Here is a 16,709-nt window from a genome sequence, read left to right on the forward strand (position 1 = left end):
GAAACGTCACATTTAATGGGGGATTATTTATTATCATTTTATCCGTTGAGTCCAATTTTCAATGACTCGTTCGAGCATTCGACGGGTAAATGGCGAACGCCACTCGTGATAATTTGCTCATAGGCCTGAATCGAAGCGGGATCACATAGACTACAGACTTTACATATCCCCACAGGAAAAGGTCTAAGGGTGTGATATCATATTGCCTTGATAGATATCACGGACTTAGAATTCAAATTTTGTCCAAGTTTATCTGTTGTAATATGAAATATTCTAGATATTGTTGGTCGTTTGGGAAACTCCAAAGGATTCTTCGAAAAATTACTAGATTTCTAAAACTCTGACATAGCTTTAACATTGCACGTTGAGGAGTGAGTTCCGAAAATTGATTATGATTGGAATGTAATGAATTTCAATATGCTTAAGCCGAGTTTGACCACAAGTTTTTTAATACAATACAACCAGTAAGGACTCATATGCTTTAATTATAATTAAGCCAATAAAGTGACAACTGTTTGTGATTTCTATCACTCGTAGACATTCAGTGTCGCCATCATCATCACTAACGACATCTTCATGATGCGCTCATTAGTAGCCATAGATCCGAGGGCATGCCATCAATATGGCACCCGCGGTGATAGCTCTTCACAACGCGCATAGAACTCAACTGCTATAATCAGCAAAATGCTGGTGAACATCTACTTATTTCGTATATGTAAGTTCAATATATGCTTAGACCTTATGTTTGTATGTGACAGCAAGTGTGCGCAGTCAATGTAGTACATAAATTCATTTTAAAATGAAATTAAAAGTAGATATCCCCCAGATAAGTTGCGCACAATATGGCTACACTTTGCTGACTGTACAGCTATGAATGTTTATGTGTGTCCCACTTAGAGTCTAGTTTGTTGTTGCTGTTTGCAGTTAGTTTATTTTATTACTGCACTCATCATTTACGCCTTGCTGGCCGTCTACTGTCCATTCCTCGCTGCATATGAGACCCTAAATGGTCTAATTAATTGACCAACACCACCGACGCAAACGCCAACAACAACACGCTGGTCATCCACCACTTGATTTCGCTTTTACTTTCGTCGATTGGTCCGTCAATAACGTAACTCACAGTTGACAGTCGTAAGGAGGCAGGCGTCTGTCTGCTCGCTGATAAAAATCTAGCCCATCGTTTTCTGCTCTGTGCCTCCGTCTGTCTCAATTGCTGACCATCTGCTATTGGCTGAGTGTTGTTGTTGTTTTAATAATTGTATTCTTATTTAAGTTTTATTTCAATTGTTGACCGTGTTGTTGTTGTATTATCTCTGTGTCATTCAATATGGTGCCATGGCATGCGTTTAACTTTCCTTTTTACGATTTGATAAAGACAATGTTGACGTCTGTCACATCAGACATTAAAATAATCAATTACAAAAAATAATGATTCTAATTGAGTTTAGACTGATGGCTGCAATGTTTAGGTGTATGCTTAAAAGAGATAACTTTTTGTTTTGAGTTCATGGAGATAGTCTATCTAAAATAAAATTTAAATTCCATGAGATATGAAAATAGCAAGCGAAGCGGTCAAAATTTTTTAAAATAACAGAAAGTACTTCAGAATATGTAAAAAAGGTTTGCAATACAGAGAATATTATTGAAAGTAATTTTTCAGTAAAATGTCTTTCTTTCGCTGAGGAAATCTTTTGGAATTATACAGCAGTTGTGCTAATTGAGATATTAGACCATCAGTTTACAATATTAAAATTTCTTGAGTGTTTCAATGGTATTCTTATACATACTACTATGAGCAAAAAATAACAAGAATTTGTTCATAATTTTAAAACTCTGCATTTATTCTTCAAAATATCTGTCGTTTCCTTGGTTCCATGGTTTTTCGGCTTCGTTGCACCTTAGCCAAGATATTCGGCCGATTGATCGGCTTTTTCCGGGTCGTAGGCATATATCCAAGACTCATCGTCAGTAATAATATGTTTAATGACATTCTGGTGGTTGGAAAGCATTGTTTTACAGACGTGAAAGCGACACTATTTTTCGAAAAAATTGAGTGATTATGGAACCAATCGTACTTTCACTCTTCTTAGACCTTAATTATATTTCAAAATCGTTTCTACAGATCCTTCCGAAATTCCTTCGATGTCAGTAAGATCGCTTCCTATTAATCGTCGATTCTCAAGCCCCAATTACTTTATTTTATTGACGTGTTGAGCATCAGTTGAATTGTTGGCCGTCTGGGACATGGTTCGTCAATAATATTTATACCAATCAAAAACCCTTGCTCGCGACAAACAATTATCACAGAAGGCCTTTTCCTACATTCTGAACGTTTCAGATCCACAAATTTGCTTGTTTGTTTGGTGGAAGTTCAAAGGAATTGATTATTTCGAGCTTTTCCCACGATTAATTCAAAAGTGTACTGTAATCAGCTGGACTAATTGATTAATGTATTCACAAGGAAGAGGCCACAATTGGTCAATAGAAAAGGTGAAGTGTTCCACCAGGATAATGAGAGATCACATACAAGTTTGATGACTCGTCAAACGCTTTTGTAGCATAAATGGGATGTGCTACCACACCCACTATATTATTCAGACTGGAAAACTTCGAAACTATTTTATTTTGTTAGGTATTTACCGACCAATCGGTTTTTGGGTCTCGGTTATTGAAATCGTTGTATTGGCTGACGTAATCGTAATTTGACTAGACTAGAAGAGAGAGAAATTTTATTATATTAAAAGGATAAAATGTTTAAGTGCCGCTGTGAAAAAAGTTTTGAATAAAAATTACCGAAATAAAGAGTATGTTACTTTTTAAGAAGCATCATATTGACCAACCTTAGTAAGTAATATTATCCGATTATAATATATACAAGGTCTGTCGCAAAAGAAATAGGACTGTTAAAAAAACAACAAAAAATTAATATTTTTCAAAAGTTATATTTTTTTATTCAAAGTAGTTTCCTTGTGCTTCGATACAGCGTTTAGCCCGTTCAAAAATGTCCTGAAACCAGTGTCCTTTCATGGGCAAATGAAGTTTTCCAAATAGTTAAAAATCACAGGGTGCCAGATCAGGTTATTATGGAGTTTTTTGTCAAAAAATTAGTGACAAGCGTCGACCAATGACACGGCGCATTATCGTGCAACAGGCGCCAGAACCCTGCCTCACGGTATTGTGGTCGAGCATGACGAATGCGTGATAAAAGACGATTCATAACACAGTTAGGTAAAACACAGCATTAATCATTTGGCCAGGTGGGATGAACTCTCGGTGTACAATACCCTCGGAATCGTAAAAACAAATCAGCATTGTCTTTATTTTTGACTTCTGAAGACGACCGACTTCTGATCGTCACAGAGGTCCTCACGACCTTCTTGGAATCGCTTAAACCACTCACGCACATTACTACAGGATAGGCACTGATCACCATAATCTTTTTTCATCATTTGAAATGTTTCAGTAAACGCTTTCCCAAGTTTAAAACAGAATTTAATATTTGCTCTTTGCATTTTGCAACCAATGACCAAAAACTGCTGTCACTTTTTGATCGATAACATCGATTGTAGTTATCCAATTATTTTAAAATTTTTACGAAATGTCAACAAGAGGTCAAACTTTTTATTTCATATACCCACCAATAGGTGGCACCATCAGAAACAGTTATATTTAAAAAGTTCTGTTTCTTGAGTATTGAGTATTCTATACTTTCATACGTATCAAGTATATTTAGTATCTACCAGTTACTTGTTCGATTCGCCATACCTTACATGCATTGCAATGAAATATTGAATTATTTATAATGAATCCTCCATACGAATAATGTCAATATTTAGTATTTTTAGTTTCTTTTTCGTTTTTAACATATTTTTGCCTGCCGGCTACCAATAAATTCCAAACATTTTAATTGCTGCATAATCCACCAAATGATATTTTCATGTTTTGTAAATGCAAAATATTGCAACCTCAGGCGAATATATCAAGTATTCCAGCGGAAGTGAGTTGCCGAAAAATAAGCAAAACGACAAGTGACATTTTTTTTGGAAATCTAATGATGAAGGAGGTAAATCATACACAAAAAGACAGCACAGCTATAAAATATGCGCTGTCGCCACATGGTTCAAGGACTATTGCAAACCTGTAAAACCCAAAAGAGTAAAATAAAACTTTCCGAATAACAGTTTCCGGTTGAAATATATACGTACGCAGCAACAAATATAAATATTTGCATACGATATACATACATAGATATATACTCGTAAATATCAACTATAGCCGGTATATGTACAAAGAAGCAGCGATTCCAATGTGAGAGTTTGCCGCTGGTTGTAAAATCATGAAAATCGCAGTTAGACGCTGCGCTCGCGTTCGTCCTTTTGTCTATTGTATTTTTGTGCATATTTCCGGCAACTGACACTTTCATACGCCAACGTAATTAATCTCACCTAGCAATTGGAATTGTAAACGAGCAGCAATACACCTATACAACGGTATATGTGTGTGTATTTGAGTGTGGCAAAAGCACCCTGAACGAATTTTGAAAGGCGCGCGCGCTACGCCAGTATCAATTGGCGACAGCAAAGGCAGTAATAGTGGCAGATAGCTACTGTTTCAACGCCCCACGTCCGACCGCAACACTGACAATATGTACTTACGCAAACAAACACGCGCACACGCACGCACACATATCTGTCATATATCCCCTGAGCGGCTATTCATTTTGGCGGCGCCACCCGCTGTGTCGTAATTCGCTGGAGGTGGTTGTAAATTAAGCGCGACACATCATTTGCAGCATCCGAAAGTTGCGTGCAACTCACGTCCACCAGGCCACTGAGTGAGCGAGTGGGCTGCGCGAGTATCTGCGTGCTTGCTTTGCTGCGTGCGAGCGTGCGTGTGGCTCATTTGTGTGTGTGGGCGCTGTGGGTGTGGCGTAGTGCTGCAACAAACAAATAAGTAAATGAGTGCCGCCGGAGCGTTTGGTTTGAACGGAAAGTCGCAGGACTCATGGGCGGGCAGTTGAACGGATGTAGCAACCAGCCAACAAACAACAAACAAATATAGGCAATGTTCACATTAACGCGCATTCGACACGCTGTCGCACGCAAAACCTGTGTGTTTATGTGTGTGTGAGCGCGTTGTTGCACAATATGTCTGCATGGGGCACGTGCATCCGGCGCTGCAAATCACTGACTGCTCTTTGTTGCATAAATGTTGTTACGCGCTAAACAAATAAAACGTGTCGCCCACAACCTCTCCGGCCGCAAATTTCACACGTCCCCACTCATAACCATTGAAGGCATATACCCTTGCCTGCTTCCAAAATTTTGCTCATCTTCTTTGCCCACCAGCATTTATTCTCTCATGAGCGGCGTAATATCGTTGGCTATAACTTTTCACTGCTTAAGTGGCACAATGTACGGTTAGCTTTCGCTACTTACAAATGTTTATTATCCACGAAGTGTGACTGTAGTCAACATTTATTTGCGTTTTTGCCTGCGAATTCGTTGCGCTTGTAAGCTGCTTGAGCATTTCAAATGCAAACGTGTGTTTGACATTTGTAACACGCCAGCAATAATTGTTGTTACTTATGTTTCCTAAAGTAAAAAAGTCGTATTTTTTTCTTTAGACAATATTTGTTGCAGAAGCTCGCCTGATATTTCTTCCTACCAGCAGTCAATCTCTAATGGGGTTGAGGCAATTAATTGCGAGAAAAGTTCGCCTTTTCTGTAATTCGGCAAAATATAAATAATTTGATTAGTTATGCCGTACTCTAATAGGTATTAGCTTAAATTTAATTATTTTCAGCCTTAGACACAATATTGAATTTATAGGACTTAGCTAGGTCAGCACTTAAAAAATACTCTTGAGTCAAACCTTTGATGATGTATGCCTTGAGCTCATAACTTATATCCTAAGGGAACCTATCAACTTTCCTCTAAACTGCTGTTAACTTCGTTATGCTTTTTATGGAACTTAATCGCAAACTACTTGGAGGTGATTAATGTTCTCCCTGAAACGCTGGAGATATGCCATTGTCTTTCACGAGTTGTCTAAAGGCTTTTCGGCGAAATTGTTGATATCTGAAGACATTTTTGCTCATTATATTTATTATGACACGAAAGAGTCCATGGCTTGTGTCTTACAACAATGGTTTCTCATTCCACTCCACAATTGAAGGCCTAAAAGGGTTCATTACCTCTTGTTCTCCGAAAGTGAATACTATATGGTTGATCTTTTTCAAAAAACCAGGAATCAAAAATTATCTTTTATACCACATTTACGTTGGTCAACATATGCAGAATCTTTCGTTAAGCATTAGCTTCAACCGGCCCATATTCTTTTATACTTGAATACAAAATTCGCTAGAAGTTCGTAGATGTTGATATCATTGAGGCAATTTAAGCATAAAAATCCCTTAAAGTTTCTAAATCGTATTAGTTGGCGAGTATAACTTTACTACCATAAGAATGAAATACTTTTCTTGTCTAAAATTGCTGTTTTTTTCGATTTCAACTCTTTTCTACCTTTAACTCTGTAAGCCTTAGGCACGCTATAATATCTTACTCTTCCTATTTGGTAGAAATCAATATATCCGGTCACGATAAGATTTTAACTAGAACGTTGTTAGTCTTTTTTCCTCATTTCTGAGTTAAAGAATAATGTCATTAATATCTTCTACCGCTGATTAAGTAATACCTCTAAGAATAAGCATGAATCCTATACATATATAACATTTGATTTTTTTCTTAGCATCTTCAATAAGCTATTTTCGGTTCTTTCCCCACTGACTATAACATTGTTTCGGTATAATATTAGGTAGTCGAAAAAGTCTTTTCGTATTTTTCAATAGATGTCGTTGCAGTCGTATATCTCCAGTGCTACCAATCTCATTGTGTCATATCATATAGTGTTGGAAAGTTATTAACTATTTAACAAAAAAAATTAATTCGGGAAAGTAGAAAAAAAGTTACAGCTGTTCAAAAATGAGTGAAAATAATAATGAAATTCGCTATATTTTGAAATTTTGTTTAAAAAGGAAATAATGCCACCAATGAAATTTGTGAAGTTTACGGAGACAATGCTGTATCTGTTCGTGCAGCACAAAAATGGTTCAATTTACACTGATGAAAATATTGTAAAATTTTCAATATTATCCTCAAAGATAAGAAAAATGTTCATTCTCCTGCTTATATGTTTTAGATTTGCTCTCTAAGTTCTTCAAGATTCCAAAGGGACCAAACAAATAAGGGGTTATTTTTTAGACATGTGGTTTACAAAAAAAAACTATATAATTTAATGCCAAGAACTTAGATTTATTATAAAGCATGCTAATGTTTAAAAATTATTTCGAGCAAGCGAACGTCGGGACTCTATAAATCACTCATTATTTCCTCATTATTCCTTCTCCATGGTTCTGAGGCATGGACGATGACAGCATCTGAAGAGACGACGTTACGAGTTTTCGAGAGAAAAGTTCTACGGAAAATTTATGGTCCTTTGGCATTGGCTACGACAAATATCGTATTCGATGGATTGATGAGCTGTACGAAATATACGACGACATTGACATACTTCAGCGAATCAAGAGACGGTGGCTCCGTTGGCTGGGTAGTGTTATTCATATGGATTAAAATACTCCAGCTCTGAAATTATTCGATGCAGTACCCGCCGGGAGAAGGAGAGGAAGATCTCCACTCTTTTGGCGAGGTCTGGTGGAGAAGGAGAAAGCTCTGATGAACCTAAATTTCGAAAAGAAAACTTTCCTTTCTCCGACGCTTGTCTAATATTAAAGACTTATGAATTTGGTTTCACACGAAACTTTTCAGTTCCACCAATCAATTCTCTGGTAAGGATACTTATGTATTTCAATGGACTAATTTCTCCATATTTTGAAAAAAGAGTTTTCAAAATTATGTTAAGTGTTAATTTAAAGCAAAATTTTTTCCGAAATTAAATGCTTGAATTTTTCTCGTCACATTACTTCTTTACTTTTTCGAGTAACAACTACTCAGTTTAAATAAATAGTCTTCCGTGGTATTTCTGGACAATTTAGTCCACAAGAACAGTATTTTTTACATATTTCATTGTATATTTGTTTCATTCTATTCTAATGACTTTATTTTCACCCTATTGAAAATATTCTCAGGAGTGTTAAACTTTCAGAACCAATTAGCATAAAATGTGTCTTTATTCCAGAAACACTTTTGAAAACCATTCGTTTAGAATCATCTTCGGGAGTTACCATTACGATTTCATATCTTTGATATCATTATACATAGTTAGACGGACAATGGCTTCCACGTCATTGACTCTAAAATATGTCTAAATCAAAACGCACGCGACTTGACACTGCTGGCGACATTTCACCAGCGCAAAGTCGCTCTTTATATGCTTTATTTAACGCGATTTTTGAAAAATGTGCGCTGCCTGCGAGTAATGCAATAATTATGGTAATTCGCTGTATGGTGCGCACGAACAAACGCTAATGGCCGCGCTTACCTCCGCCCACTGTCACCTCACCTGCCGCTGCGTCCCACCATCCTGTTGGCAGCGCTACCAGCGAAGGTCGCGCAGTGCGGCGCGACGTCCGTTTGCCAAAGAGTGTTTTTAATTTCGCGGCTTTGTTTCATGTTTAATGTGCCAGCGCTGGCTGTCTTCCTGATTCCTGATGCCCGATGCCTACAGTGGTGTCGGCGTTTTTGTGCGCAGAAAGGCGACAGATAAACCGCACGCGAGTCCTTCAAAGTTACCGCGCGCCGCTATGCGCTCTAATGGATGGTGCGTGGTGGTGGTGGTCTATTTTTAAGCACATATTTAAATATTGATTGTTGTTGTTGTTATTTTATTTTATTTTTCATTTAATTGCCAGCAGCTAACTGGCGAAAGCGAATGCGAATCCATTTGCAATGGTTAAGCGCTGCGATCGATTTTATGGCGATAGTTAAAAGTGCTAATTTCCTTTGACAATTGCGCTTTCAAGTGCTGCAACAACAATAAAGGCAACAACAACAGATTGGTTTCAGCAACATTAACAGCGATCGCCGCTAACATGATCGGAGCGATAAGATCTTTACGCCACGCAGTCGCTGCACCCAAAGGAGTTGGTATGTTGTTGTTGTTGTAGCAATCGCATGGTCGTCGCCACTTATCAGCAGTGGCGCTGTAGTGGCGCGTCAGTAATCTCTGCGGCGGATCGATTGGACGATCGTTTGAAATGCAAAACGTAAAAAGTGGGAGAAAAAGTAGTCGCGCAGCTCCTGGACATCGGAATGGCAAATGGTGCATATTAATAATTAACAGCGATCGTGAGTGAAGAGCGCGATTCGCAGTGTTCGTGTTAAATATTTGCCAATCCATTGGGTATTACTGTGTGTTTTGTTGTTGTATGCTAGCGGCTTGAAGTGTCTTAAAAGTAGTTGCGCTGGCATGTAACCGCAAGTGCCACTAATGCACATCACACAACAAGAAAAACAACAAGCGCATTAACAACAACACCGATAATACTAACAACAATAACAAGAACAACAACCTTCTTCATTGCGTGGCAACAAATTTAGTAGCGCATTGTCAAACGACATGCAACTTAGCGGCCAATAGTTGTGTACACGCTCTATTGTGGTTGTTGTTGCAGTTGGTGCCATCTGCACCGAGTTGCTTGCGAGGCGCATAAATTTCGCTGAAATTCAATATAGAAATTTGCATAAACATGTTTTTTAACTTTGTACAAGCGATTAACTTAACGATGCGCATTTTGTTACGAATCTTCATTGTCGAGCGCGTGCATTCTTGCAGCTTCTAGCCTCTCCAATTACCGCTATCTTTGGCATTACTCGGCGTTGCACCACCAACTAACCATTCCGATTACCAAACACGCGCTGTGCATTTAATTCACCAAAAGCCGCTACAAGTTTCGCTTGCGCCATTCGCAAAATGGCAACTGAGCTAGGCCTAGCTGGGGTCTAGCAAGCAGAGTCGCACCTGCCAAGTTTCTTGCTAGGCAAATAAATATATTTAAATTGATACGACTAATAATATACATAAAATACACGTCTTCAGTTCAAACTAGTCCTAATCTCCCCGCAAGAAAACACTTACTTATACCATAAATTCCAGTTTACTATCTTAATATTCACTTCATCGCCAATTGAGTTTATTTCAACCCTTTGCCGCAGTTTGATAACAACTTTGCTTGCATTCAACAAATACTTTATTTTCCAATAGGAATAAATTCTGCACAATATTATGACAGCGTTTTTAATTAATTTAATTTCAGCATTTATGTTTTTTTAATCGTTAGAATGCATTAAATTTTGTTTCAAAGTCGCTTTAAGGTGATTTTTAATACTGCCGAATTTGTAAATATAAGGTTTGGTGAAAATTTAAAGTCTTGCGACACCTCTTCCACGGCTTTGACTGATATATTTTATTGAACCGATTTGAATTATTCTAGACAGCTTCAAAAAGCATTTTGTTATAAGAAAACCGTAGTTAAAAAAAAATATTTTATATTCAACCTAGTTTCTATCAATTGCGAGGGTTTGGATGATCACTACATCCATTCCAATTTTTTATGTCATATTAATAATAATATTTGTCTTTTGCTTTGAGGGGCACACATAGTGTGATAGCCTCAAAGCAAGGCGACTGTTAAAGCAAGGCATCAGATGTAAGTTAAATGAGCAGTGGTTACATCTTGAACAAATACCTGGAATTCCATTTCAAAACAAGCTATTTTTTCAAATATGGACAAATTTGTTTGACAATTTTTTGAATCCCAGGCGCTTAAACAACTCTTGTTTTCAAAACCTGATGTATTGGATTTTATGTAAACTTGCAAAGGCACTAAAATGTGAATGTAAGGTGAAAACGTGTGGATGAAACTGTTTAGATCGGATTTAGAAAGTGTTTATGTGAACATTTTACTTAAATTTTAGTAATGTGGACTCATTTCCTAGTAAAAGTTTCTTAAGTTCATTGTTTGATTTTCAATTGTTTCACGTTAGCCTCATACTTCGTTATGTCGATTTCACTTCTGCTGGACCTTACATAAAGGAAGATTTTGACTTGTTTGGCATGTTTGGTGAGCTGTCAAAAAAGCTGTATAGCATAGTAGAAGATATTGGCTCTGATACCTTAGAAGTAGAACATGAAACCACATATATCTCCTATGACTGTTAGCGAACACACCCAAACTGATGAAGAATTATCTCTCACTGGAGTTGTCCTTGAATGAATCACTCTTGAAGAAATGAAAAAAATTAATCATAATTTGTATTTATACTCATCCATCGAAACAGATGCGTGTGCAATTATGCTGTCAGATATCGCAAGAAATTAAACCAACTGAACATCAGCATTTCCAAATCTGTTAAGATACGATTAGTCGAGATGATATGCAATACCATAAGAGAGGTGGAGAAATTTTACAAGAACACGCATTCCAAGCGTTTGATCGCATTAGGAAAAATACAGAGCGAACAACATATCCAGTTATGTGAATGGGTTCAACGAAACGATGCAGTTATCCAATTTGCCGCAAAATTGTCGTTGACAAAAATCAGTAACTGGAAAAATAATTTTTTGCCTATGAGACATTCTATATCTAACTCATTCACACAGCGTGATTTTTCAGAAAGAATCAATCGATCCGGCAAAGGCATCAAATATAATGATACGTTACTTGTAACGTTCCGTAATCGAAGACAAAAAGCTGAGAAACATTTTCGATCAATTTATTCAGAAACGAAAAAAATGGCACCGGAACTGAAAGTTGACGAAGAAAAACCAAGAATCTGCGGCCGACAAACAAAACGCGAAAAAACTCTGCGTGAGAACTTGCGAAGAGTACTACAAGGTCTCAGTGTACATTCCTCTGTTGGATATAATCGGCAAAGATTTAAGGACGCGCTTTTCTAGAGCAGTATTGGATGAATTTCAACTGAGTTTACTTATTCCAAAAAAATGTGTGCTTTGAAAACAAAAGAAATGGAAAATCTTATTGACTGCTCGATAGATAGAGTCAAAGGCTTTTTGGATAATGACAACGTCATGCGCCGTGTTTGAAGTTCAAAGGTGAACTTGATCACTGGCAGTGCCTTTGGGGGCAGAAGCTAAAGTCAAAAAACAATAATTTGCCAAATACTGTATTGAAAACGTTGAAGAATTGCGCTGTAGACCTATACTCCATAATTTTTAGTTTTCTTCGCATATTGTGCACAATCCCTGTGACGAATGCGAGCTCTGAACACTACTTTGCGAGACTTCGCCGCATGAAAACGTGGCTGAGGACGAACATGCTCCAAGATAGATTGATCGACCTGGCGTTGCTACACACGCATCATGACATTGAAGTCACTGCAGAAGAAGTTCTCGAAAGATTCTTAAAACTCGGCCCACATCGTTTTACTTTGTGAAATTTTTCTATTCAATACACGAACTGACAACAATATTATACAATAAATACGTTGCAACAAAGTACATACATTGTCACCCGCACGTCTACGATTTATAATGTGTTTTTTCTATTTAGTTCTAAGGTCGATTTAAAATCTTTTCACCATGATATTAAACTGTCTAAGACTACTAAATTCAGTATAATAATCTTCACGTTTCAAGTAAATGTAAATATTTTAAGCACAAGGATACACTGTTATTAGAAAGATTTTCCTTTTGAACTACATTAAAATAACTCACATACTGATCACTTTGTCAACAGGATGTGTGAAAATTCATATGGGACTGAGAGAAGTGATATATCAATTTAACCCATTTTTGACACAAGTCATCATATCATAAAATATTCTCTTCAAATTTCAATACAAGGCATAACATACAAACAATACTGAGGTCCATACTTGAGATCTTCAAAACTTTTGGTCTGATAGCAACGTTTTTTTTTATATTGAGAGGCATATATAAATACACTGAATCCACTATTTGGGTAAAGTTATATTGCAATAAAGTCATTAGCTCTCGATTTGTATAAATATTGTAAACTGAAAGCATAAAATGGAATTGAAAATTGTGGTATATATGAATTGTGCGTGGTTATTTGAATTGTCCGATTTGTTGCATGGGAATATCAAGATAATTTGTTGTATTAAATTTGGTGGTAATCTGTCGAGTTGTTCGTAAGGAGATATAGGACGGTGCCACACCAATCATCTAATATTTACTTCGCTACCTTTGAAACCCTTTAGTACCACTGCAGCTGTAAAATTAACTGCTTCAGACGCATTTCCTTAGAGAGTTATCGAATTTTTGGTAGACTCAACGTAAACGTTATACATATGGGAGTGATTACCATACAATTTCTAACATTTTCACACAGCTGACAGGTGTTTCTGTATCCCTGCACCAAATGAGAACTATTATGTTCCATAGCAAGAGTATAAATTGCAACAAAACTTTAATCATTAGTCTCTTTTTAAAACTAATTCAATTGTGTCTAAAAGCGGCTTGTTAAGCTAACTAAATTGCTTAACTCAAGGCTCTTCTGAACCAGACACTTCTACTTATTGACTAGTGGGGATTTTGTGATTGCTTGGAAATGATGACACGCGTTGCTATTTGCAAATACGTTTATAAGCCAAAATATTTTTATTACATAAACATTTAGTCCTCAGCCACATGGTAGACATATTTAAAAGGATATAAATTATTGAGGCTATAAATTATTTACGACTTTGTTGGTTACCAAACAAAAATTATATTGGCCATCATAGGCCGACCAATTTAATTATGCAGAGCAGAGTGAAAGGAGGAAGCAGGCGGCTAATTTTACGATCTGCGGCATTTGTTTACGAGCAAGTACTCGACACTCGTAAAAACCGGATACGAATTGCGGTGTGAGTTAGCGATTGACCATTGAAGGGACGCTGTTGAGCGCGTGGGCGCCAATGCCAATTGCTGGTTGGGGAATTAATAAGATTTTATTTGGATTTAACAAACAAACACTTATGACATAAAAGTTATTTAAACACATAAAAACGAAAATATCCTTTGCTTAAATATGCTTATAATGTAGACGGTTTATTCAGTTATAAAAATTAATTTGTGTAATTAAAGATAGTGCATTAAGGGGGGAGGGGGAAAGGGGGAAGTATTACGATTATAAGGTGTCTAACCAAAATTGAAATTTGTTCAGTTGTTGTTGGTAAAAGAAAAGTTTGTAAAATACATACTTATATATTTAAATAAAAAGTTGATTTGAAAAATAATAAAAATATTTTCGATAAGAGAATCCAATATTTAGTCATAATTTGCATATTTTCCAAATAATTACTCTTTCTTAGAAATTTTTTTAAGATTTCTTCTTACTCGCAATTATATGTACTTTTATATGCACATCGACTAATAACTACAAGCATCCAAATAAACGCGTATTAAATCATCTATTCATTAATTAAATCATGAACCCTCTATGTATAGTTCATGCTCGTCATCTTATACTACATATATCTGTTGCTCACATTTTTATTACGAACTCATAATTCGTAAACTTCATCGCCTCGTTAAAGTGTCGACATTTTTATTATGTTTGGCTTTGAGATTGAAGTACGCGTGGCACGTTGCAAACTGATGTATGAGTAAACTTTTCGTGTCTCATTCATAGTTGGCCAAAAGGTGTACTGTGGTAGGTTGATCGGAACAATATGTAGAAGCGCGTTATTTTCATGGAACACTGAGGAACACTTGAGGTCTATTTTTATATTAGACGGTTTTTAAAGGGTGATCCATTTCGAGGTTCCCTACCCTATAAGGTTTGAATCAAAGCAGGATTGTACGCATAGACCTTAGACTTTACATATTCCAACAGGAAAAAGTCTAACGATGGTAGCTCATTTGCTCATTTCAGAGTTCTCTCAATAAGCCCTTTGATTAATGCGATGTGTGGGAAGGAGCACCGTCTTGTTAACATCAAATGTCGCCGAGATCCCGAGCTTCTATTTCAAGCATCATTTTTAAAGAAATATGGATAGATGATTCCATTGAAACCATTCCAAACCGGTGTTTTTTCTGGATGAGATGATAGCACTTGAATATGTCAAGTTTTCTTAAATGCGATAATTGTGGTAGTTTACATATCCATTGAGCCTAAAGTGGGCATCACCGCAGAAAAAAATGTGACGAAAACGTCGGATCTTCTTGGAACGGTGTCGCTTGGGAAGGCGAAGCGACTTGAGTTCTCGCATATGCTTGTATTTTGACGTTCCATTTGTCCGACAACAGTAACATTAGGCCGAGCCGCTGCGAACGGAGCCGAAACACATCAATCAAATATTTTTCGCATGGCCTTTCCTCCCCAAGAAACTATTTATCTGAAAGAGCAGCCGATATACATACAACTTAAATAATCAAGCAAGTCTTAATAATCTGGCCTTCAAAAAAGTTGCTTTATCTGTTCGATGTTTCATAATTCTATCTCTAATTTCGATCTTTATGGAATTGGCTTGTGTTTTTTGTTTTATCATAATAAAAGTTTTGGAATAATAAGCTTAGGTCAATAGATTTGAAATTAAATTTTTCTGTTAATTGTTCCTAAAATATCGAGTAATACATATCTCCCGCTTATGAAACATTTCAGCAATCGCCCACCCTAGTAAACGCATATCACATCATGCACTTGTTCATATTTATGCCCATAACTTTGACTGCACTCAGTAGGCCGAGAAGTAATATTTTTGCCGCTTTAAATAGACAATTGCTTAGGCATTCGTGTTTACTGTTGCTCAGCAGCAAGTTTATTAACAAGACCGAGCAGCATTGCTACTGCCACCACAGCAACAAGCGCCTAGCTTTCGCGACTCCCACACATAAATGCAATGTACAAGTGGTTAAGTGGCAAGCATTCACAAAAATGCTGTTAAAAATTAACTGCCATTTTACACTAGGCCAAGTTATGACTGATGTCTTTATTAAATCACTGACTTCATAATTTTCTTAATGACTGCAACGAGCGACAGCCGGCGATTAAATAGATAAAGCAGACAGATCTATGAAAGGAGATTTATGTTTTTGGAAGCTAAGCATTGCTAATAAACAAGAAAACATTCCCACATATGGGTTTATGAGTGAGAATTATGACCATGACCAGGGGAATGTGGTTAGGCACTACTAATGCACGGTTTGAATGTCATGGAGGTCCTTTTGTGAAAAGTTGAAATAAATTTACTCTTATAGAAATATATATATATAAGTGGTGGTAGCTTTATTGAACCCTGACTGGAAATGAACTTCAAATTAAAAAAGAAACAGAAGAAAACATGTTAACAGTTAAACTTAATACTTTTCACATATACACCTATACAAATGATTCCTTACAAGAACTTGATTCCGATCGTTTAGTTTTTATGCCTGCTGTATACTATAGTGATTCGATGACGAATTGTTGTGTACAATATCATCCTCTCATGATCATCTCCTCTTAATTTTGTATATGCTAAGTATCCATCAAAGATCATCCCTTACTCACAAATAAAAAAATTTTTATATGTGGGCAAAATTTCTGATCGGTATATCCAAAACTGAGAGGATTTTCGCATTTATATATATAAAGTCTCACGATTTTCAGAGTCTAAATATATTGAACGCTTTACCATGACTAGGTCCTCAAAATACATGATTTGTGTTTAGTGTTGTTTAGGTAAGTAGTTATAGTGGCTGTCTAACGACGTACCAAGATAATTAGGAAGCCCTTGTTAAAC

This window comes from Bactrocera tryoni, chromosome 5, assembly GCF_016617805.1.
Source record: "Bactrocera tryoni isolate S06 chromosome 5, CSIRO_BtryS06_freeze2, whole genome shotgun sequence".
Taxonomy (NCBI): Eukaryota; Metazoa; Arthropoda; class Insecta; order Diptera; family Tephritidae; genus Bactrocera; species Bactrocera tryoni.